We start from the raw sequence: 25,694 nt of genomic DNA on the forward strand, positions 1-25,694 counted from the left end.
GAGCTCTGAGGGAGCTATCTATACTCGGGCCAGCATACATTCTGCATGTTTAGGAGGCTGGCAGAGTTTATATGCTGTACCACACATACATTATTCCTCCATTAAACCTAACAAGGCTTTTTAACACCGTCTAGGGGTATTTGTAAGGTGAACAAAAACACATGATGATAAAAAGCGAGGCCAGTGTAAAAATAATAATAGCCATGGGCCCTCCCTTGTATTTGACTTATGTATTTGTAAGTTAAGGCCTGCCTGAGCTACATTCGTGAGCTCAAGCCCACCTTGGACACTTTAGGGAAATTCTGTCTCAAAGATTAAGAGCTTAGCCTGATGACAAGAGATGGATACCTCCCTTCAAGTTGTTGGCCAGGTGTCCCAGAGACCTCAAAATAACACAGGCTATATTACCATTGCTCCTGCTTGCCCAGCAGACTTCAGTGAAAAGACCACATTGCTGAAGACACCAGACAGTGTGGTCACAAGACAGGAGGAAATCAAGGTGCTACTGACCAGGAAGCTTCCCCACTGTGTTCTAGCTTTCACTTTCTGGTGCTATGAAGACTACAAGGAGAGAAAGGTTATCAACAGTCCTCCTCTGTTAGGAACCCTGTGAGCGACAATAACAACCACCCTGAAAAGGCAGGATCATGGGTTCAATATTTCCATGAATGTTATCCAAATAACCAACTGCTTTCGGATTGGGTTTAAGGCCGATTACACTGGAGGAAACTCATGCCTGGTGCTATGTATCCCTGAGAGAAAGCCTACTTCTATTATGTCGCTAAATGGACATGGTATCAAACTGTCTACTAAATCCCTTATCTCTATCCTCAGAGGGTGGAGCTTCTCCTCACTAGAGAAGCTTCCTCTTTGTAGTAAAGATCCCTTGATACAGAGCCAGAGTGCCACAACTAGCCAAAGGGCAGAGAGTAAGTGTCTGTAGAGTGGTCAGCCATGAACGGGACATCAATGTCACGATTCCTCATCTCCCCCAAAGTTCAGGAAACATCATGGAAGATGGAGCAGAAAGATTGTAAGAGCCAGAGGCCATGGATACCTGAGGCGAGGCAGTGTCCTCTGTACTCGAATTTTCACAGCAGCTGTGGCAGTCTGCACATGATCAAGTTGGTCAACATTCCAGAATGGATGGCGGAGGATTCACAAGGCCCCACTTGTTCACCTTTTAGTGCTATGAAGGCTGCCAGGAGAAGAAAGTTATCAATGGGCTTACTCGGCTGTGAGCTGTTAACAGCTGACAATGGTTGGGGGAGTCAGTGTTCTTCGGATGTATACCCCCCCCCGTGTGCCAGTGAACTGTCCCACATCCATGCACATGTTTCTAATGCTTATGAGACTCAGTGGGTTATTTGTTTTTTAAAGAACAAGATGTGGAGTTGGAAGAGGGACATGGGGTGTCTGAGAGGAGTTGGAGTGAGGAGAAAAGGTGAATATGATCAAGAAACATTATAAACACATATGAAGTTCTCAGTGAAAGAATAAAAATGTATTTAAATATATATAATAAATATATTTTATACACATATACAGATATATACAGATATACAGATATACATGGTTTGTGGTATAGTCAGTAGCAGAAGACTTACCTAGCATATGCAATGCCCTGGATTCCATTCCCAAGGTTGAGAAAAGAAAAGAAAAAAAGAAAGAGAAAAAAGGGAGGGAGGAAGGGGAGAAGGAATTTCAAAATAAAAGACAGTCCCTTGTCCTTTGCCGGGTCTCCCAGCTCGAAATGACAGGGAAGCAATAGAACCTGTCACGATGGGACACTCTTCAAGTTTTCAAGTCCTCTGTACCTAAAACAGGCATGAGGACATGAAACACGAAGTATTTTATCTGGCTCCCGATTTCATTCACTGCCATGAACTGAACTGTTCAACCTAGTAAAGTGCTGAATTCCCCACTGCGGGAAGGTAGGAAAGTCTCCTGGGACGCTAATGAAAAAGGAGACCCCTCTTCTAGGAAGAATCTTGTTCTTCTCAGAGTCGGTGTTCTGTGGCCTTGTGATGCTATGGGGCTGGGGGGGGGGGGGCTACAAATTAAATCAGAACCACAACAGAAAGCAGGCCTGCTGTGACTCCAGGAAGTTCCTTCAGTGTCACAGTAATTAGCTTGAGGCAGGATACATTGGTGGAAACAGCTCTTAAAAAACAAGCCCAAAGTCTCAAATACTCGACTGTGTTTGGATAGGAAGGACCAAAATGCCAAGTTAGATCTGTGGCAGAAAGACTGTGAGACAAGAGTTCTAACCTTGGTCCCAACACCAGAGCTGTGCAGCAGCAAGCCCTCTCTGGACACTGGCTTCAGTCCCATAAAATAAGGTCAATGAACTAGACTGTTTTCTTCAGTCTTAGGCACATGGACATGTCTTCTCTACTCCCCATGGCCACAACACTGTGACTTTTACCCACATACCCTTTGTACTTTTTGCACAATATTTTTTGGTAAAGCTTGCCTCATTTCCTCACTTTTTTCCTTGAAAGTGATTTTAAGAGGAAACTCAGCAGAATTAGCATGAATGGAAACTGCTCTCCCTGGCCAGAGCAGAAGTCAGCCATAAAATAAATACAATGAAAACTCAGTGATGCTTTTCATCATGTCCAAGAGTGTGGGAAGTGCTTCCTGCAGGCCTGGGTGCCTGGAATATTTCTCTCCATCTCTCTCCTACTCCCTTCACCATTCCCTCCCCTTCTCCTTTCCTCTCCCCTCTTCTTTTCCTTCCCCTTCCTCCCTTCCTGTGAAACAGAAGGAAGTATGCACAGTAGAAAGGTGCTAAGAACCATCCAGAATATGTTTAAGAGTTCTCCTTGACTAATCAGAAAGACAGAAAGAGAACCTAGCAGAGAATAACTTCTCATTGTACCCCTAAATATCAGTGTCCTGACTTTACCATCAAGACCATTCCAAGACTGGTAAGATTTTTCTCCTTCGTTGATATTCTGCAGGGGTCCTTCTAAGGCAGAAGAATGACATCAGCAAATGAAAAAAATTCTGAGAGACAGACTTGAATTGTTGGTCAAGGTTTTCCAAGACACTCTCCAAATCTAGTCTATTGCTGTTGCCCTTGGTTGCATCCCAGAAGCAAGTAAGACTCTACTGCTGGATACACCAGGTACTTTGGAAACAGCACCCAGAAGATGCAAGCTGGTTGTGAACTGGAAGTCTCCTCTCTGAGGATCAGCTTTAAGTGATATCAGAAGGAGAGAGACAACCAATCATTCTACCAAGATGTGGTTCCTCTGAACTAAAACAAGGACCAGAGTGACACAATTTCTCTGTGTAGTGCTGGCTGTCCTGGAACTCACTCTGTAGACCAGGCTGGCCTCAAACTAAGAAATCTGCCTGCCTCTGCCTCCCAAGTGCTGGGATTAAAGGTGTGCACCACCACTGCCAGGCATGACACAATATTCTTATACTCACAGATAAATATAGGTCTTACCCCTCATTGAAGAAATGTCTTCTTGCAAAAAGCAGAGACCATTACCATTACTGAAAACCACAACCCATCAGAAGGCACAGAATAAGTGACCATGTGGTGCCCAGCCCTAACTAAAATGTCTACAGCACAACTTGTGCACCTAAGACTAAAAGAGCATAGCAGAAGATCAGGTAAAAAGATTGTAAGATCCAGAGGAACAGGAAGTTTGCTGTGAGAATTTGTCTCTTAGAAATGTCAGAAGGTACACCCATGAAGTCTCATCAACATGGCTGCCTAAACAAGACCTGAACAAGAAGGATACTAATAGATGTATCAACATGAAAGTGGAGAATCTCATGAGGCCTCAACTCTAGACAAAGAACAGGCAACTAAGGAATTCTGAAAGCAGAAATAATATTCCATAGGAGGGTCCTTTCTCTTCCCCTCCCCCAAAAAACTGGTTATCTAATACCAAGTAGTCAGCCCTGAAATCATGTATTTCAGCCCTTAATAACATTATATTAACTGAGGAAATTTTATACACACATACACACACACACATGTACGCGTACACGTACACATATAAATAATTAAAAAAATAAATACCATGAACTGTACTTATGAAGGATTAGATGAAGGAAATAGAAAAGGGAGAGCGTTATGTTTTAATTTTTAAAGTTTTTTTTTAAAATGTAATATATCCTAATAGAGAGAGTATCAAGCTAGAGAGATGGCTCAGCCAGTACATGTGCTTGCCACTGAGCCAGATGACCTGAGTTCATTCTCAGGAACCTTTGTGGTAGAAGAAGAGACCAAGCCGGGTGTGGTGGCGCACGCCTTTAATCCCAGCACTCGGGAGGCAGAGGCAGGCGGATTTCTGCGTTCAAGGCCAGCCTGATCTACAAAGTGAGTTCCAGGACAGCCAGGGCTACACAGAGAAACTCTGTCTCGAAACACCCCCCCCCCAAAAAAGAAGGAGAAAGAGGAGGAGGAGGAGGAGGAGGAGGAGGAGAGACCAATAGCTCCAAGTTGGAGTGGAGAGATGGCTCAGCAGTTAAGAACACTGACTGCTCTTGCAGAGGTCCTGAGTTCAATTCTCAACAACCACAAGGTGGCTTACAACCATCTGTAATAGAATCTGATGCCCTCTTCTGGTGTGTCTGAAGACAGCAACAGTGTACTCATAAAAATTAAAATAAATAAATCTTTTTTAAAAAGCTACAAGTTATTCACATGTGAGCCATGGCTCACATGCATGCATGCATGCATACATACATACATACATACATGTAATTAAAAAGAAAATAAAGACAGTGTCAGGGTATTTTCATGATCAAAGGGACCTTGGACACATATTTATTAGCAATGTATGATTGGGGCAGACATTGATGAGTTTCAGATAAACAGTTCTAACTGAGCCATGCCTAAAACATGCATCCTTTAAAAGACCCGCCTCTAAAATGTTGTTTGTACCATCCATTTGTTGAATGACACATTTTGACAATATGCAAAGATACATGATAGAAATTTATATCACCAAATGAGCACAGCTTCCAAAATGATGAATTACAGATGAATCATGACTTCTGGCAGATTACTTCAAAACTGAAGCACAATTGGGTGCTGTGGGTCTGTGGGTGCTCATCTTGACAGCTTTGTGGGGTTTCAGTGAAAATCCTCCTCCAGTACAGACTCTCCAAGGGATTCACATCCTTTAAATTGATTGCAACCATTTAAATATGATAACCCCTGTCACATGTGGGCCTCTCTCAGAGAGTAGACGTTCCTTTCAACACTGGATAAACTCAAGCAAGCATCTGGACCATGGAAGAATATTTCTCAACCTTCATCTTTCCTTTCCTAAGATTATATCAATTTTGTCTTTTCATTTTTAATTTTTATGTGATGCTTTCTCTTTCTCTTTCTGGAATTAATTCACTACATACAAAAAGACTAGCCGACTATGTGGTACACAGCTATAATCACTGCTCTGAGTTTGAAGCCAGGCTGGGCTACATTGCAAGACCTTGACTAACAAAAACAAAACAAAAGGGGACAGGAATTTTTTCTGTACAAAGCCAGATACTACATATCATCCGCACGGCCTCTGATACAGCTCACTGTAGCAAGTCAACAAACAGAAAAAGTACCCTGTGAAAGTGAATTAACATGGTTGTGCCTCAACGAAACTTTATTTATAAATACAGATCCTGCACCAGGTTTGGTAGCTTACATTTCCTTATTAGAGGATCTCTGCCTCCAGCCCCAACATCACATGTGCTGAAAATGAGACTCAGCCAGAGGCTGTCATTTGACAAACAGGAATCTGAAACCAGGTGTCTGTATTCCAAGTCAGAAATCGCTCCTCCTCTGCAAACTGTTGAATCTACCAAGAAACCTGCAGCCACACAAGAGAGCATCCATAGAGAATAGGAACAATTTGTTAGGTTTCGGGCATAATGACTCTCTTTGGCACTGAGTCACTAGGATCCATGATTAAGGTGGCCTGAAGGTTTTCCTCCATTCCCAAGGGATGATCATCAAAGCAAATAGAAAGATTTGAGCAAGTGGGAATCTGCAGAACTGGAAATTTATCAAAGTTCCCTGTTCCCCTCACATGTGTGGCAAATATGGTTCATCCCAAAGAAATGTCTACTTTGAGACAGTCTCGCATGTAACCCAGGCTATCCTTAAACTCTTGTTTTGGCCTATGGATGCTAGGATTATAGCATAGACCACCATGGCCAGCCACAAAGTACATCCCTGTGGTTGTTTGATTGGTTGTCATGTAACTGTGAGATTGAACTGGGTTTTGTTTTGATTTCATTTTTGGCATAGGGCAGCCCTGGCTGCCCTGGAACTCTCTATGCAAACTAAATTGTCCTTGAACTCACAAAGCTCTGCATGCCTCTGCCTCCCTAGTGCTGGGATAAAAGGTACATAGCATCATGCCTAGCTGTGATGGTTTGTATATGCTTGGCCCAGGGAGTGGCACTATTAGGTGTGGCCCTGTTGGAGTAGGTGTGGCCTTGTTGGAATAGGTGTGTCACTGTGGGTGTGGGCTTTAATACCCTTATCCTAGCTGCCTGGAAGCCAGTCTTCTTCTAGTGGCCTTCAGATAAAGAGGTAGAACTCTCAGCTCCTCCTGCATCACACTTGCCTAGACACTGCCATGCTCCTACCATGATGATAATGGACTGAACCTCTGAGCCTGTACACCAGCCCCAATTAAACGTTGTCCTTATAAGAGTTGCCTTGGTCATGGTATCTCTTCACAGAAGTAAAACCCTAAAACACTAGCCATGGAACTGGTGTTGATGGAGTCTTTGAGTGACTCCAGGAACTTGATAGCAACAGCATCTACAGTTACAATTCATTCATTCTTTTGTCTTCTCACCCATCTCAGCAAACACTCACTAGGCAATTGATAGAGGACTTGTGGACAGGTAGTTAAAATTAGCCCTCTTTCCCCTGACTGCATAGATCTTATGGTGCAGTACTGGTGCAGGGTGAGAGACAAACAGAAAAACAAATAAGGACATCAGGATAGATCTTAACAGGCACTGGGGAGAAAATAAGCCTGGCAAACGTGAGACAGTTGGAGCATGGGGGGCCTTCAGGAGAATAAAGTCCAAGAAGAACTTCTAAAATGAGGGTACAGGGTTGAGCCTAGAGGGATGAGAAGGAGCAAAGCAAAGAGAGAAGCATAAAGGACTCAAAGAAATAAAAATACGGAGCCTGGAGTTGGGCATCAAAGAGCTGGTGACTGTGAGCTCTGGGCCATCACCAGCAGAAGGAAATGCCAATGTCTGGGGAGGCAGCTAGACTGTGGGAAGCCAGGTCTCTCCGCTCATATCAGCCTAACACTTTCAGGGTGATTATATTGGCACCCACCTTGTAGGAAGGGCTCAGAGGTTTAACATGATTGTCTCTTAAAGCAGTAGATGCAGGTCCTGCTTCCCAAGAAGTGCTAGATAAATGTAGACTGTGAGGATTACAATGGGTAACAGGTAGTAAGGACCATTTCTTCAAACTGTACTTGATATCTATTCAATATAGAGTGATTTCACTGTCCTGGAAGTCCTACTTGACAAGGAGGTCTGGAGTGATTATATGAACCATAATTTGCCTATCATTCCAAAGAAATATCAGATGCCCAGTTCTGCTCAATAGAGAAGGTCTTGCAACCCACAACTCCTCCCTCAAGAGTCAAGATCCCTGTAGATGTGTTAGGGTAAAAACAAATGTTATTATCAAGAGGAATGTTAGGTAAAACCAGGTACACTGAAACTTACAGTGAAAAAGTGGGGAAGAGCCTTGAACATATGAGCGCAGGGGGAAATTTCCTGAACAGAACATCAATGGCTTGTGATATAAGATCAAGAATCGACAAATGGGACCTCATAAAATTGCAAAGCTTCTGTAAGGCAAAGGACACTGTCAATAAGACAAAAAAAAATCACCAACAGATTGGGAAAAGATCTTCTACATACAATAGAAGGCTAATATCTAATACATACAAAGAACTCAAGAAGTTAGACTCCAGAGAAACAAATAATCTTATTTTAAAATGGGGTACAGAGCTAAACAAACAATTCTCAACTGAGGAATACCAAATGACTGAGAAGCACCTGAAAAATGTTCAACATCCTTAATCATCAGGGAAATGCAAGTCAAAACAACCCTGAGATTCCATCTCACACCAGTCAGAATGGCTAAGATCAAAAACTCAGATGACAGCAGATGCTGGCAAGGGTGTGGAGAAAGAGGAACACTCCTCCATTGCTGGTGGGATTGCAAGCTGGTACAACCACTCTGGAAATCAGTATGGTGGTTCCTCAGAAAATTGGACATAGTACTAACCGAGGACCCAGCAATACCACTCCTGGACATATACCCAGAAGATGTTCCAACTGGTAATAAGGACACATACTCCACTATGTTCATAGCAGCCTTATTTATAATAGCCAGAAGCTGGAAAGAACCCAGATGTCCCTCAACAGAGGAATGGATACAGAAAATGTGGTACATTTACACAATGGAGTACTACTCAGTATTAAAAACAATGAATTTATGAAAATCATAGGCAAATGGGTGGATCTGGAGTATATCATCCTGAGTGAGGTAACCCAATCACAAAAGAACACACATGATATGTACTCACTGATAAGTGGATATTAGCCAAGAAGCTTAGAATACCTAAAATACAATTCACAAACCACATGAAACTCAAGAAGAAGGAAGACCATAGTGTGAATACTTCGATCTATCTTAGAAACAGGGAACAAAACATCCATGGAAGGAGTTACAGAGACAAAGTGTGGAGTAGAGACTGAAGAAATGACCATCCAGAGACTGCCCCACCTGGGTATCCATCCCATATACAATCACCAAACCCAGACACTGTTGTGGATGCCAACAAGAGCTTGCTGTCAGGAGCCTGATATAGCTGTCCTTTGAGAGGCTCTGCCAGTGACTGACAAATACAGAAGTGGATGCTCACAGTCATCCATTGGACTGAGCATAGGGTCCCTAATGAAGGAGCTAGAGAAAGGACCCAAGGAGCTGAAGGGGTTCCCAGCCCAATAGGAGAAACAACAATATGAACTAATTAGTACCCCCAGAGCTCCCAGGGACTAAACCACCAACCAAAGAAAACACATGGTGGGACTCATGGCTCCAGCTGCATATGCAGCAAAGGATGGCCTAGTCAGACATCAATGGGGGGGAGATGCCCTTTGTCCTATGAAGTTTCTTATGCCCCAGTATGGGGGAATGCCAGGGCCAATAAGCAGGAGTAGGTGGGTTGGTGAGCAGGGGAAGAGGGAAGAGGATAGGGGTAGGGTGTTTTTCAGAGGGAAAACCAGGAAAGGGGATAACATTTGAAATATAAATAAAGAAAATATCCAATTAAAAACACAAACAATAACAACAACAACAACAAAAAGAGGAATGTTAGGATTAAAATCATGAAGTAAGAAACACTAAGGAAGGTAAATACATGGGCCTGAATTGGACGATCACCATTGCTCTTGGTTGCCCACCAGAACTTGATGTAAGACCCTGTTGCTAAAGACACCACATACTTTCGTCATAGTACAAGGAGAAACCAATGATCTAGAAGATTTCTCTCTGCTAACAAACTTTCAGAGTACCAGAAGGTTCTATACAGGCTGCTCAGGGAGAAAAGTCTTACCCAGGGTGAATCCTGTGAGCTCTATTAACAATTAGCATGGCAAATATGCCCATCATTGCGATCATGGCATGAATGTCATGGGGGTCCCAAACTGCTTTCTAATTGTATTTAAAGCCTACTCCACAGGAGAAGACTCATGCCTGATACGGTAAATCTGGTTAAGCAGCTATAGTTAGAAAGCTCATAGACTGCACCCCAAGAGTAAACTTACTGCTTTTTGTTGTTGTTGTTGTTGTTGTTGTTGTTGCTGTTGTTGTTGAATGGATAGAATATTAAAGTGTCCTCTACATTCTTATCTCTATTCCAGACAGGGAGTTAACTGTGATGTCACTGAGGAAAACTGCAGTTGCATCATGTAGCTCTGTTGCCTGAAGGTCAGGTGCCCCTTTGTGGTTAGCTATCCTTGAAGCTGCAGTCGAGCTGTTTCCGCTACACCAGAAACTAGGCCACCTGGGCATTTGCCCACACACGTACGCTAACAAAGGATCCTTGGTCTCAAAAAGAGATGATGTCATCCAAAGATCACCTGCACTGCTGTTTTGACACTCCTCCACTTTTGTAGAAATCATGGGAAGAAATGCCCTAAAAGGAAAATCCACTATGATTTGGGAAAAAGAGTCTTATCCCATGAATTTGCCACTCACTTCTTAAATAGTCATAAAAGTAACTAAAAATCTACAAGACAGCTGGTCATGGTATTGTATAACTTTATTCCCAGCACCTGGGAGACAGAGGCATGTGTATTTCTGTGAGTTAAAAGCCAGCATGATCTACATAGTGAGAAAGGCTACTTGGAGAAACCCTGTCTCAACAAAACAAACAAAAATTCACCACACAGAACCCACTAGGTTCTACTAGGGTGCTACTCTGCTCCTCTCAGGGCAGCCTACTCCAGAGCCTCTTTGAAGTGTTCTTCTCAGTTTCACTAACTTAACTGCTGCTTTGCTAAGTGTGTGTGTGTGTGTGTGTGTGTGTGTGTGTGTGTGTGTGTGTGTGCAAAACGTTTGTGTCTCTTGAGTGAAGTCATTCCTACAAAAATACAAGAACTGAGAGACCCCTACAATGTCTGCCACAGAGGAACCACAGTTCTGTTCAAATAATTTGACATTTGTCTAGCTTCATATCCCAGAAAGGTTATAACAGCCTCACATCTACTATAACCCCATCTACCTAGGATGGCTTCAATCTCCCATCAAAGTCTTACCCACTACTACTTCCATTTACCACACTATCCATCTTCATCAGTCTTCCTTTATCCTTCACACATCCATCACATTAGAGCATCCATCTATCACAGTCACCGATTGACAATCACAGTCCTCACCCCATCAAAATCTTTATCCATCACAGCTTCTATCTATCATACCAACCTATATCAGTCTGTTTATAAGGATCCATCCATCCCCCACAGGCTCCATCGTGAATCCATCCATCACCGTCACCATCTGTCCATCACAGTCTCCACTCCCCCATCACAGCCTCCTTCCAGGTCCCACAATCACAGTTCCCATCACAATCACTATCCGCCACAGTCTGCATGTGTCTACTGTTCTATCCATCACAAGCCTATCACAGTCTCCATCTACACATTGCAGGTTCTGCTTATTCACCATGGGCCTAATCCTCATCATATCCCCTTCTTATCCTTCACACTCTTTCTCCATCCATCATTCTCTATCCATTCATTAGAGTCTGCTCACTAGTATCTGTCTGTCCATGGCTGTTTCTATCCATCAATTGGATGTCCGTCCACATATCTCAACGTATATATATCACAGTGTCTATCAGCTGCTCCTACTGTGTCAAATAAGTCAAGCCCCTCCCTTTCTGTGTCTCTCGCATTACTCCCCTTACTCTGCAAACAGGGATTCTAAGGCTCAGAGAGATGAATTAGCTAACTTAGAAGTCACACAAATGAGAGATGACAGAGTTCAAATTTTCAGGCTGCTTCTTTTCCATCATAAAGAAAGAAAGCACTTGGGGTAATACACGGCTACTTGGAAACTTGACATTTAATTATCGACAAGCCAGAGCAGAAAGTTATTTCCTCCCACAGCACAAAACATTTGACCAATAAGGAAGTTATAAACTAATGACTTCCATGAGATTTTTCCTTTTTCCATTTCTAATCCTACTTCTATCTACCTACTTCCTTCAAGACTATCTAGTGGGATTGTCGTAGGCCATTGGATGACATTTTCCCCTTTCTGGTTTCTGTCTGCCATCAGCCAGAGCTGCCCACACTCTCCCCTGTTGTTCCATTTCTATTTATTTTCCTCTCCTCCACTTTTCTTTTTTTTTTTTTATTTAACCACAAAACTAATCACTATCCTTACTCTGTTTTTTTTTATCCCACTCATACCCTCGATAACTAATATCTGTGCCAGGGCACAGATCTGGAAATCATGGGATAGCTTATGAGATTCAGATCTTTCCACCACTAAGGACTTAAGCCGGCAGCAGGCTTGGCAGCAAATGTATTTACCCACCAAGCCATCATTCCAAACCAATTCACTTCTTAAAATCAATGGAGTCAAATCAGATGGTGGCTATTTAACTGATTTTTACTGTATTATCATAGTGGTTATCATGTTCATTAACATCATGCTAACAGTGATTGTTTCCATGAACAATCCCTATTTCTAGGGTAACACTAAGGAACTGTGCCTAAGGCCCAAAGTGCTAGGCTATGAGTCTAACTACCTAGCTAGACTCCCCAGTCCAATGGATAGAAGCAACAACTTACCTCTACTTCAAACTAGTGTTTCTTGAATATTGGAAGAAGTTCCACTAGAAGAATAAGTCATCCAATTACTTGATCCCAAATACATAAATCTCAATGCAAAAACATAAGAAATATGAAAAGTCAAGGAAACATGACTCTCCCCAAAAATTACTATCCCCACAGTAATATCCAGCAATGAGAAGGAATTAAATGAAATTCCAAGCCAGAAAAAAAATCAAAAGTATGATTATAAATATGTTCAAAGGAATCAAAGAGTGTACAAATAAACTCTTAAACAGATGGAAAGGAACAGAAATATCTGAATAAAATAAGTCAACACAAGATAAAACAAAGACATTCACTAAGGAGATAGAAATACTGGGGAATGTCTTCTAGAAAGACCAGTAGAAGACACACATCTCAACATGATTACAGCTATATGCAATGAACCTATAGCCATCATATATGAAATTGGCCAAAGCTAAAATCATGACCAAGACAAAGGTGTCTACTTTTATTAAAAATAGTGCTTAAAGCTACAGCTAGAGCAATAAGACAGGAGAAGAAAACAAAATGGATTTAAAAAAAAAAAGAAATCGAAGACATCAAAGTGTTCTTATTTGAAAATGATATGATCTTATGTGTAAAAGACCCTGAACTCTTAAGTCTGATTAATACTTTTGGCAAAGTGGAAGAACACATAAAGCAAACATACAAAGATCAGTGCTCTTGCTATGTACCAATAACAAACCTGTTGATAAATAAATCAGAAAAGCAATCCCACTCATACCTTGGAATAAACCGAGCCAAGAAAATAGCAGATCTTTACAAAGAAAACGTTTAAACATTCAAGTAAGAATCTTAAGAAGACACTGAAATATCAAAAGAACTGCCATGTTCACAGATTGGAAAATATAATGTTGTGGAGACCGCTATAATGCCAAAAGTAATCTACAAACTTCATCCAATCCTCATCGAAATTCCAATGTTATTATTTTAACTTTTTTATTGGTTCTTTGTGAACTTGATACCATGTACCCCAATCCCACTCATCTCTCCTTGTACCCATCCTCCACCCTTACAAACTCCACTGCAACAGAGGGGAGGGGGAATCTCATTGTGGACTCATCTCTCCTTGTACCCATCCTCCACCCTTACAAACNCCACTGCAACAGAGGGGAGGGGGAATCTCATTGTGGAAGCTGTAATGTCTCACAGGACGTCACCCTTTTGTCCACACAACATCTTTGCTTGCAAATGTTCATTGCAGTGACTCATTGGTCTGGTTTGAGCCAGCTTCTGCTACTCTCAATACTGGAACCTCACTGGGACTTCTCTGTGTTACCCTGTAGTTGCCCTAGGTCGTGGAGATCTATAGTTTTGGATCTGTAGGACCAGCCCCTTCATGCACTCCAGCAGTTCATCGATGGGGTAGATGTTGGGGTGGGCCAATTCAAAGCCCAGGATCTGGGCCTGAGAGGTATCTGAGCTGGTCAGCCTGCTGGCTCCCCCATTCTCACACCCTTGGGGCCTGCTCATCAGCAAACCCTGCAACTAGAGCCAGCTCTGGCCTGCTGCTCAGATAAAGTGCAGGGCTCTCTCTCCAAAGTGTTGCAGCTGGTAAGGAACATGGCTAGTTCTCCCACTCTCATGATACTAAGGCCAGCTCTCCCACCTGCCATAGATCTTGAGGGATGAGGGAGGGGAGGAGAGCATCTCTCCCTCATCCATGCCACCGCCCAGAAAAAAAAAAAAAGGTAGGAACACCTCTCCTGCACTCACACCCTCACAGATGGCTCACTTGCAACCTCAACATCAGGCTAGCTCTACTATGTTGCCCAGGCGAGGTGTAGGGCCTGCTCTTCCAAGTGATGCAGCTAGTGAGGGGTAGGGTCAGCCGTCCTGCTTTCATGACCCCCAGGCCAGCTTTCCCACAATGCCCAGGAGAAGGGTGGAGCCAGTTCTGCATGGCCCTCAGGCATAAAATGTCCCTGCCCTACAACCCAGACCAGGGACTTCTGCCTGACCTTTGATGGTAACAGACCCTGCACTGCCGGGCCATGGACCCAGATGTGGCCCCCACTGGTAGCACAGGTTATCCAGGCTACTCACATTGGGCCGTTCCTCACTACCCTCAAGTCTCCAGTTCTGCCTCTCTTCATTGTGCACGTATCCTTCTGCTTCTCTTTCTCTTCCATTTTGCCACCACTTACGTGCTCCTCTTAGCAGCATCTGGCATCTTTGGTGTCAAGGGTCATCTCAGAAGTGGTCTCTGGAGTGTTATGCCCTGTTTGTGTGTCAGATAGGGGTCATCTCAAACATGGTCTACCCACAACCCTCTACCAGGTCTGCATGACACAGGATTAGTGGGCATCTCAGGCTAACTCCCTGTCTGGGACCCATGGGGATCATCTTGGGTTGACTCCTGAACTGGCTCAGCCCACAGAAGTCGCACCTTGCAGGGAACATCTGTCTCAGGCTCACTCACGCCCAGGGTCCACGGTCCCAGGCAGGGTTCTTCTAGTCTCTAGCTTGCTTCCTACCCTGGGAGCCTGCCTGGACCTGCTTGGCACCAGACTGGTGTCATCTCAGGCCAGTTCCTTATCCGAATCCTCTGACTCCAGATTGGTGGTCATCTCAGGCTCCCTTTCTTGAGGGAATGTTAGGCTACTAACCATTCAGAAGTTCACAGGTCAGAACAGTGAGCATAGACATAGCCTCTCTCCTCTCTGCCACCTCTGGACACACATGTGACACAGCAGCCACACCTGCAACACCTCTAGGGGCACTCAATGTTATTCTTTTCAGGCACAGGAAAACAACTTAAAATTAATATTGAGGAGCTGGAGAGATGACTCCAGCAGTTAAAAAAAAGAGCCCTTGATGCTCTTCCCGAGGACTCTGGTTTGGTTCCCAGCACCCACATGTTGGTTCACAATCACCTGTAACTCCATCTCCAGGAATGTGATCCTCTTCTGGACTCCGCCGACACTTCATGCCTGTGGTATTCTTAGCTACATATAGACTAATCACACATAAAATAAAATGTTTCAAAAGATAATAAGGAAGCACAGAGGAGCCCAGACAGCCAGAGAGACACTGAGCACACAGACGGATGCTGGGACAATAAGTGTGCCTGATCCCAGGTTATATTGCAGAACAATCAAAACAGCATGGAATAGGCACAAAAGGTGACACACTGATCAATGGGTAGAACAGAGGACACATTCTGAACCTACAGAGACAGAGCCACCTGAATGGTGTTTTGTTTTGTTTTGTTTTGTTTTGTTTTTTGTAAAGATGCCAAAATATGCATTGGTAAAAAGACAGTCTCTTTAACAAGTGATGCTGGTAAAACTGAATGTCTGCCTTTGCTCAACTATGTTCGTAGCAGCTTTATTCATAGTATCCAGGAACTGGAGATGACCTAAATGTCCCTCAACCAAAGTTGGATATAGAAAATATGGTGTATGTATATGATAGGGTATTACTCGGCTGTTTAAAAAAAATGACATCATGAAATTTGCAGGCAAATACATGGAATTAGAAAAAAAACAACAACAACATCCAGAGTGAGGTAACCTAGACCCAGAAAGACAACCATGGTGAGTACTCACGTATAAAAAGTGGTTATTAGCTATAAAGTACAAGGCAATCATGCTACCGTCCACAAACCCAGAGAGGCTAAGTAACAAGGAGGGCTTAAGGGAGGATGAAACAGCTTCCCTGGGAAAGGAAGAGAATAGATTTTTGTGGGTGGACTGGAGGTGTGTGTGATTAGGAACAGGGGGAGATCAGGCTGGGGAGAGGTAGAAAATATTGGAGAAAATTCCGGGTGCAAGGTAGAAACATAACGCAATGAAAAGCCCATGGAATCTACAAGAGTGACCTTAGCAAAGACTCCTGGGAATGGGGGACAGAGAGCCTGAACAGGCCATCTTCTCTAACCAGACAAGGCCTCAAGTGTTGGCATTGGTTCACCAACCCAGCCACAAAATCTTTCACCTACAGTTTGACCTCATTAGAGAGAGTTCTGAGACGAGAGCCTAACAGAATCGTCATCAGAGAGACCAAAGAGACTTCATCCAGCAACTGATGGGAGTAGATGCAGAGGCCCACAGCCAAACATTAGGCAAAGCTCAGGGAATCCTGTGGTGGTGGTGGAGGAGGAGGGAGAGGAGAAGGAAGAAGAGGAGGAGGGGGGAGAAAGAGAAGGAGGAGGAGGAGGAGGGAGAGGAGGAGGAGGAGGGATAGGAGAATGAGAAGGAGGGAGAGGAGGAGGGAGAGAAGGAGGAGAGAGAGGAGGAGGGAGAAAAGGAGGAGGGAGAGGAGGAGGGAGAGAAGGAAGAAGAGGAGGAGGAGGAGAAAGAGGAGGAGGAAGAGGAGGAGGAGGAGGAGGAAGAGGAGGAGGATGGATCAGAGGAACAAGAGGGGGAGGGACACTATAAGAGCACAGCCCACAGAGTCAACTGACTGGAACTCATGAGGACTCACAGAGACCTGGGGTCTGACCTAGGTCCTCTGCATATACGTTATGGCTGAGTAGCTTGGTGCTCTCATAGGACTCCTAACAGTGGGAGCAGGTGCTCTCTGATGCTTTTGCCTGCTTGCAGGAGCCTTCTCCTCCTACTGAGTTACCTTGTCCAGCCTTGGTGTGGTGGCACCATGCTTGCTATGCTGTGTTTGCTTGATGTCCCTGGGAGGCCTGCTCTGTTCTGAGGGGAGGTGGAGTTGGGGTACACCAGAGTGGAGGAAAGTGGGTGAGGGTAGAGAAGTGGGGGGGATATTACAACCGGGATGTCATATATGAGAGAATTTAAACAAACAAACAGAATGAATGTCCGCACATAGAAAAGTGAACTAGATCACAACCTCTCACCTGTACAAAATCAGCTCCAGATGGATCAAAAACCTAATGTGAGACCCAAAATACTCCAGAAAGGAGGGAAGTGTAGGGGAAATGCTTCAAAATGCAGGCACAGGCAAGGACTCTTTAAATGGGTTTTCAAGTCATTCAGAAAAATATGGTACCAACTGACAGACCCTCAGAAGATCAAACTGCAGAGCTTAGGAGGCAGTCGGGTGAAGAGACAATGACTGAATCAGAAAGGAAACCTCTGCTAGCGAGCAGGAGCCTGCATGTGCCCACTTCCCCTATCCCCAGTTCATAAGCCCGGTGACTCAGAGGATGGCAAGGCCTGCCTCTGGTCTGAGTGCAAATGTCCGCAGCATGTGCAGAAGCTCGTAACTACAGCTTCCTCCTGCTGTGTGCTTACAGCCTGGGACTGCTCGCCTACAGAGACCTCCTATAGTCCAGCTAGCCCCGCGCCCTGTGCTGGGCATAATAAAAACTGAGGTCCCAGAGTGCAGTTGTGTTATTGACACAGTTCCACTAAGGTTCACACAGCCTGTCTGATAGAAGCTTTTCAGTAACCCTGTGTCTCTCATCTCCATCCCTCACTCTTCCTTCTTCTCGAGACACATGGCCTAAGACACTTCTTCTTCTAAAAAAAAAAAAATCTATTTATTTACTTACTTGTTTATTTATTTGTGTACACTGTAGCTGTCTTCAGACACACCAGAAGAGGGCAGCCCATGCACGTTTCCACACTAGGCCATGTTGGACGTGGCAGATTATTAACTCTGAGGGAGACAAGTACTTACTAACATACAGTTGTGGGAATGGCAGTGTAGCTCAGTGGTAGAGCAAATGGTTAGCATGCACAAAGCACTGGGTTCAATGCCTGTGATGTCGAAGGAGAAGAATTCAATGCTACCATGACTGCATCTTGTGTTGCTCTGCTTAAATGTGTGGTCAGGTCCAGCTGTACACTGGGGACATTGCCGCAGAGGCTGCCCTGTCTCCAGGACTGTTCCATCTCTGCCTTGTTTTATACTCATGTGCAGGTTTGCATGGCTGTTCCTCACATGGCAGAAGTGACGGTTAAGCCTTGACCCACAGACGCCCCACACCCCACTCACCCCCACCCCCATTAAAAGCTGAGCCTAGCGGTGGCTTACAGAACTGTGGATCTGTCCACTGGTCTGGATACTAACTCAGAAAAGCATAAGTTTTCCCTTTTTCCTTTTCTTTTTTCTTTTTTTTTTTTCTCTTTCCTTATGATATAGGTCAAAGCCTCTGACACTTGGGGCTTCCCTTCCTCCAGAGCACCCTACTCTTTCCCTACACAGATGCTTGGCCTGCGGCCATTTTGCTAACCTTCATGCCTAACTCATAAGCATGCCTTTCTCTCATCCTCCCCTCTCCCCGTCTCTCCCCCAGCAGCTGCTGAGACTTAAAGCATGCCTGCCCTGTTGTTTTTCTCTGAGACTCTAATAAAATTGTCCATGAGCTTCCAAAAACAAAATTGAGCCTAAGTGAATTTGTGTGTTATTTTCATTTAGGATCCTTTGAAACGTCTGGACTATGAACATCCGAGTTGGCCATCCATTCATGGTGGGGGATAAGAAAACAGACACTTTGCACTTGTCACAGGTGGCTTGGTGCATACGCACCACTGATGGCTTTCTTGCTCAGAGTGAACTCTCCAGTCCAGGTAGCCCTGGAGAAGAACAAGGGTGAGACCTGCAAATGCTGACACGACCCATCTTTCAGAAGTGTCTTAGAGGGCCTGGAGAGATGACTCAGCGGTTAAGAGCACTGACTGCTCTTTCAGAGGTCCTGAGTTCAATTCCCAGCAAACACATGTTGGCTCACAACCATCTGTAATGGGATCCAATGCCCTCTTCTGGTGTGTCTGAAGACAGCTACCGTGTATACACATAAATAAGTAAGTAAATAAATAAATAAATCTAGAAGAAGAAAAAGGAGAAGGAGGAGGAGGAGGAGGTGGTGGTGGTGGTGGTGGTGGTGGTAGTGGTGGTGGTGGTGTCTTAGGCCATGTGTCCCGAGAAGAAGGAAGAGCAAGGGCTGAAGATGAGAGAGGCAAAGACATCATAAGTCTCACCATCATGGCTGACTACGTGACCCAAGGGACAAGACTAAGCTCAGGGTGACTGCCACGGTTCCTCTTCACACACACAGACACACACACACATCACAAAGCCTGCTGGCTGGAGGGGAAAAACCCATAAAGTTTTGGGGGTGTGTCCTGTCTTCCCAGACCACCACCACAGCTCATCCTGTCTCCACTTCCAGTTGTTTGTGGTCCTAGGCTCATAAACTCCAGGATTCCTGTTACACTTCAGCATGCCACAGTATGCTAGGAAGCAATGATTGAGCTCCTACTGTATACCAGCTGCAACTCTAAGCCCCTGAAACCCTACTTTGTCAAAACTGCTGCTGGGTACACCTCCCTAGAATGTCATCCATGCCCTGCCTACCAGGTTGGCAGCCTCAGCCTGCACAGCTCACACTGGAGACGGCATTTTTTAGGACAGGTTCCTATGCTCCATTGTGGGGAGGAGGGACTTATAAATGAAACTAAAAGCCAGGGCCAGGCCTAGAGACTCACGCTGGGTCACCATGAAGCTGTTGTATGGCATTGTGCCAATCTTTACTGCCAGCAGAGATGGTCCTGTGAAGATGTCCACCAGAGTAACTCACCTGGGCTGTGTGCTAACTGTGTTTTCAAGCACTCCCCCATTCACAATCCTCCCCAAAGACAGGAAGTGTTTAAAGACAGGTACCCGGTACATCCCAATCCTTCCCTCACATGCCCCCATCAGTTTCTAAAAATGCATTGTTCCAGTTTTGACATTTGTGTCCCCAGCGCTCTCCTGTCCATGAGCCCTCTCCCTGGAGTCAATACCAAGTGCCTGTCAAATGTCAGAAGGCCGTGTGCTTATCCTAGCGGCTGGACCGCTGGCTTCCACAATTGTGCTACTACCCATTGCGTTTTGACTGTGTGTGCTCACCTCTCCTAGCAAATGAAATAAATGCCCAGAACACCGGAAGACTGCACAGGAGACCCACAGACCCCAAAGCCAAGGACTGCCAGAGTGCTTGATGTGGCCCTGCCTTGCTCAGCAGAACAGCTTGTTCCAAGGCTTAGAATCTCTGAGAAAGCCTCTATGTGGCTTCCAGGGTCACACTGCCACACACTCATAAATCACAGCGGCACGTCTTTCGAAGCACCTCTTCACAACTGGAATTTGTGCAACTCATGTGAGCCAGAGAACTGGGCTTGTAGGCGTGGTCTTCTGTTGGCAAGTGGAAAGATGTCAGTGCTAGACCAGTGTTAGCAAAGTCAAGGGCTGAAGGAGCTGAAGGGGGTTGCAACCCCATAAGAAGAACAACAATATCAACCAACTAGAATCCACCCCCCCAAAAGCTCCCAGGGACTAAACCACCAACCAAAAAGTACACATGGAGGGACCCCTGGCTCCAGCTGGATATGTAGCAGAGGATGGCCTTATCGCGCATCACTGGGAGGGGAGCCCCTTGGTCCTGTGGAGGCTTCGTGACCCAGGGTAGGGGAATGTTAGGGCGCTGAGGCAGGAGTGGTCAGGCGGGTGGGGGAACATCCTCATAGAGGCAGCGGGGAGGGGATGCAGGGTTTGTGGAGGGGAAACTGGGAAAGAACAATAAATAAAATAACCAATAAAAAGGGGTGGGGGGAGAAAATGCCCAGCCTGGTTATCTTGTTTTCCCTGAAGAAAGCATGAAACTCAAGATCCTAGCACCATGCAAACCGACAGTCTCGTCATCTCAGGGCAAACTGGGCTCCCTCGTCCCTTACAATTCTCAAAGTCAGCACGGTGAACTGGATGTATATCACTACAGCTCACGGAACATATCAGAAACAGCAGAGGGAAGAAAAAAAAAAAAGATAAGAACCAAGAATGTATCTTCTGAGACAGCAAAGATGTATTCCAGCACACTTGGGAACACAAATGTCTTCCTTGATTCCTAATAAACCCGGGCCTGCTTCTCTTTTCCCATAGCTAAGGACAGAAGCCTTCTCATCAAGACATGCATTGGCTGTCAGTCAAATGTATGCCGTGTGCACAGATATGAAGCCAACAAGACTTAGGTGCCCCAAGAGGAACTAGGCAGAAAAAAAAAAAAAAAAAAAAAAAAAAGAATGCCGGGGCAGGGCAAGGCAGGCCAGGCCAGGCACTGACTCTTAAGTAACAAATTAAGTGTTGCAGGGGTTGAATCCAGCAGCCAAGCTTGAGAAATGGCCGTGAAAACGATCAATGATGGAGCTCGGGCTCCTCCTAGTGGTGGATTTTGATTACTGCCAGGAGGCATCCTCTCCACCCACACAGAGACGTCAGCCCCACCCAGGGAGTCACTAGGTCAAGTCTTCAGTCCCGAGCCGGTGAGAGACTCCCATGGGTCGGGCTCTGGGCTAGCGCTGTCAGGTCGTTAGTCTTATTAAAGATCACATTGGCTGAGTGTCATTAGACACAATTTATAGATGATGAAAGAAAGTTTTAAAAAGCTTAAAAGCCTTGCCCAGAGTTACACAGAAGAATCCAGGAAGACCTGGGGAATCCCCAAGTCAAAGCTTCTCCCCTAACGCCACGCTGAGTACAAAGTGCTGCAGATGAGGAGATGAAGCCCTGATGTGTCCTTCATGCATTTTAACTGGGCAGGATGACTCCTATTAAACAATCAGAACACAAAGCCGCAAGCGCTTCTCACACGGTGGGGTGGGGGGAAGTAGGAACAGTTCATGAGCCGGGACCCGGGGCACTGTCCTTCTCCAGCACCTTTTCGCCCTTCAGAGTGGCCTGCCATCCAGCGTCCACCACACTCCTGCATCCTCTCTACCTCAGCATCCTTCCTGCTGCAGCATCCCCCTGTCGCATCCCCCAACCTTCTGAGACCGCAGACACTGACAAGGAGCTCGTGTGTGGACCAATGCATCCATCACTAATGAAGAGAGCCGAGAGAATGGCTTCCCTCCAGCCCTGTAACCAGATAAGAAATAAGATCCTCATTCAAATAGCTGGGGGGGGGGGAAGACCTCAAAAGAAGAGTTTAAAAAATAAAAAATAAGAGAGAGAGTTTAAAAGGTTTGACCACTCACATCGAAGGAGATCCAGAATCCTGTGGGAATTTGACACAGACAGAGTCAGGCTGTCATTTGGGCTGGTTGATTGCAGTGACAGGTTAAGCACGGCTTGTGGCAGGAAGACCTTGGCATCTCTCCATACAAAGAATTGGGATGCCATTTCTGTTTGCTACCGGTGACAGGCTATCTCACAACAGTGAACATCAGTAGCTGAATTCATCGCTGGGAGCCTGCTTTGCATGCATATAACACAATGGCACCTTTTCTTTTTTTTTTTTTCTCTTCTAGGATCCAGATGCATATAAAAACATTTTCTAGAAACGGTATCGCATTATGCATGCAGCTTTGCAAACAGCTCTTTTCACCCACACTAAAAATACTTCTTCATATTATTTAAATGTCCTATTTTGTGGGGCTTGGGGATTACGGTTTGTAATTTGAGGGTGTTTTGTTTTGTTTGGGTTTTGTTTTGTTTTGTTTTGTTTTGTTTTGGATTGGGTTTGTTTTGTTGAAGCTGGGTCACATGCATCCCGAACTGACGTGGAATTCATTATGTGGATGAAGATGACCTTCATCCTCCTCGGAGGGTGTTAAGATTAATGACAGTCACCGCATCCCCTGGCTAAGGAGAGATGTTAAGGAGAAAACTCATGGTTTTGCATATCCTGGGCAAGCTCTCTTCCAACTGAGCTCCACCCCCAGCCCAGTTCAGCTCGCCTGTCTGATGGTCAAGTTCTCACTGCTTAGTCCAAGCTGGCCTGGGATGCACTATGCAGCTAGGCTGGCCCCAGACTATCAATCCTCCTGCCTCAGCCTCCCAAACACTGAGATTACAGGAGTGTACATACCCTGTTCTCCCCTTGCTTGTATTTTAGCATTGGCTAGCTCTCCAATTTGTAGATTGATCTAACTTTAAGGCAAAATGGAAAGTGATCTTCATGTGGCTTTGGGATTTTGTTATAAATGGGGGGGGGAGTCAAAGTGTTTGCTGAGTCTTCACCTTTCACAGTTAAATCAGTATGAGACTGTTTTTCAAATATTTATCCTGGAGCTATTCATCTTTTCCTCAAATGGTGTGGAAGGTGTGTGTCTGAACATCGGTGCTGGGTCTGGGTTCGGATTCTGTGTGCTGTCTGGGCAGCTTTGGGCTGGGTAGAGACTGCCACAACCTCACTCCTTTGTTTATAACAGACGAGTCCTGAAGTCATAATGCTCCAGCATTCCCAGTGACACTGAAAAAAACCAAGAAAGCAATGTATGGGAGACCTTTCACACAGACCAGTGATGCTCAGACAGTTCTGCTTTGTATCGCTTCTCTAGCTCCTCACTTCACACCACTCTTGGGCTTTATATATCTGTGTCTTGGCCTGAGGTTTGCCCGCTATCTCAGTGCTCTGCCAGTTTCCCTGGCTTCTCTCACAGTTGTTCTTTCAAAGAACTCAAGAGCCACTTTTGTTAAGTTTAAGAAGGACTGTCTGTGACTGGAAAGGTGGCTTGATGTGTAAGAATGCCTGCTGAAAGCTCAAGGACCTGAGTTCGAATTCCCAGCACCCACATAAGAGACTCTGTCTCAAAAAACTAATAAAATGGAAAGTGATAGAAGAAGCAGCTACACAAAGCCTCTGGCCTCTGCATGCATATACCCATGTACATGTTTGCATACAACACACACACACATGTATGTCTGTGTGCCACATGCATGTCTGGTGCCCAGAGGCCAGAAGAAAGTAATGGATTCCCTAGAACTAGAGCTGCCACATGTGTGCTGGGAACCAACCCTAGGTCTGTGCAAGTGCAGCCAGTGCTCCTAACTACTGAGCCATGTCTCCAGCCCCATGAGTCCTTTTCTATTGCAACTTCAGAGCTCTGGTTCTTGCTACATTTTCTAGTTGTTCTTGTGTTTGCTCACTTATAGTCCATTTATTTATTCTCTCAGTGAACAGCTCTAATCGATGAAGCACCTATTGTACATTAATTAATACTCTCTCCCCTTCTTTCCCTCCCTCCTTCCCTTCTTTGTCCCCCCTCCTCTCTCTCTTTCTCTATCATCTATCTATCTATCTATCCTACCTTTTCCTCCCTCACTCACAATTAATTTGTAGGCCTTACATCCTAGTGGGAGAAGAGAAAACTAATTCATATAAATATATTATTTCACAAAAAATTAAGTAGCATAGCTAGAGGTGTCTGGTAGGAATCAGGAACATGGGAGAATGGTTAAAATTTTCCAAAAGGCAATTGCAGAGACGATGTCTGTGCAAAGGGATGTGAAGAGGTGAGGAAGAGCTATGCAGGAGAACTGTTAGCAGAGCTTGCAGCCAGGGCACAGGCCCTAAGGATGGAGTATGACCAGCATGATAAAGGAGGCACAAGAGGATGTGCTTGTAGAATGACAGCGACTGTCATCAGACAGTATAAGCAGAAGACTGCACACATACCAAGGTCTTGGAGAAGGTGGTACCCACAAAGATGTCCTTTAACAGCAGACAGCTCAGCAGCCTAACTTGGGAGCACCCCCTTCTTGGGAGCACTCCCTTCTTGGGAGTAGCACCAGCATCCACACTTGTTTAAATCTCATGACTCGAAACCAGAGACCCTCCTCCAATCCTGTATTCCCCAGTGTGAATTCTGTTTGATTTGGTACAAGAAAACTTTCTGTGTGCAAGACTGTAGGTGTGTGCTAAGAGACAATGCAGAGCCCTGCCTCAGCCACCTCATCAGCTCATTGCAATCAACCCTGTGTCACTGTGACAGTCAAGGCAAATCCTGCTTTTATCCCAAGCAACCCCTTGCTGGAAGCTCTGCCTTGAGACCTGCCGTCCAGATGCACTTTGTATCAAGCACTTGTTCCTTGATTGTACAGGAAATCCATGGGATTTCCACAGCAGCCATGTGGGCAGGAAGATGCACACTGGGCATTTTTAAGATTTATACATTTTGGTGTATGTGTGTGTTTTTGCTTTCACGTATGTCTGTGCGTGTGTGTGTGTGTGTGTGTGTGTGTGTGTGTGTGTATGTGCGTGTGCCTGATGCCCTTGGCGCCCAGAAAAGGGTGTTGGATTCTAGGACCTGGAGTTACAGGTAACTGTAAGCCACCATGTACCTACTGGGAATGGAACTAGGGTCTTCAGTAAGAGCAGAAAATGCTATTAGCCATTGAACGATCTCTGCAACACTGCAACATGTATTTAGAAACATAACAACAAAGTCCCAGAATCATAAAGAACTTTGTCAAGATAGCACATCTGAGCATGAAGTAACAGAGACAACCCCCAAGACCAGACCTCTGGTTTCTTCCACACCTCCACACACATCGGACTTTGGTGGACAGCAATTAAACTAGCAGAA

The 25,694-nt window shown here is 45.0% G+C and overlaps 1 non-coding gene across 1 annotated transcript; it reads right to left on the reverse strand.

The window, feature by feature from the left end:
* Positions 1-15,018: 15,018 nt before the first annotated feature.
* LOC115030990 lies at positions 15,019-15,150 on the reverse strand. Its single transcript, XR_003836582.1, has one exon. It is a non-coding gene; the product is annotated as a small nucleolar RNA SNORA17 (small nucleolar RNA).
* Between the last annotated feature and the right edge of the window lie 10,544 nt (positions 15,151-25,694).

The sequence above is a fragment of the Mus caroli genome, chromosome 4 (genome assembly GCF_900094665.2).
Source record: "Mus caroli chromosome 4, CAROLI_EIJ_v1.1, whole genome shotgun sequence".
Classification (NCBI taxonomy): domain Eukaryota; kingdom Metazoa; phylum Chordata; class Mammalia; order Rodentia; family Muridae; genus Mus; species Mus caroli.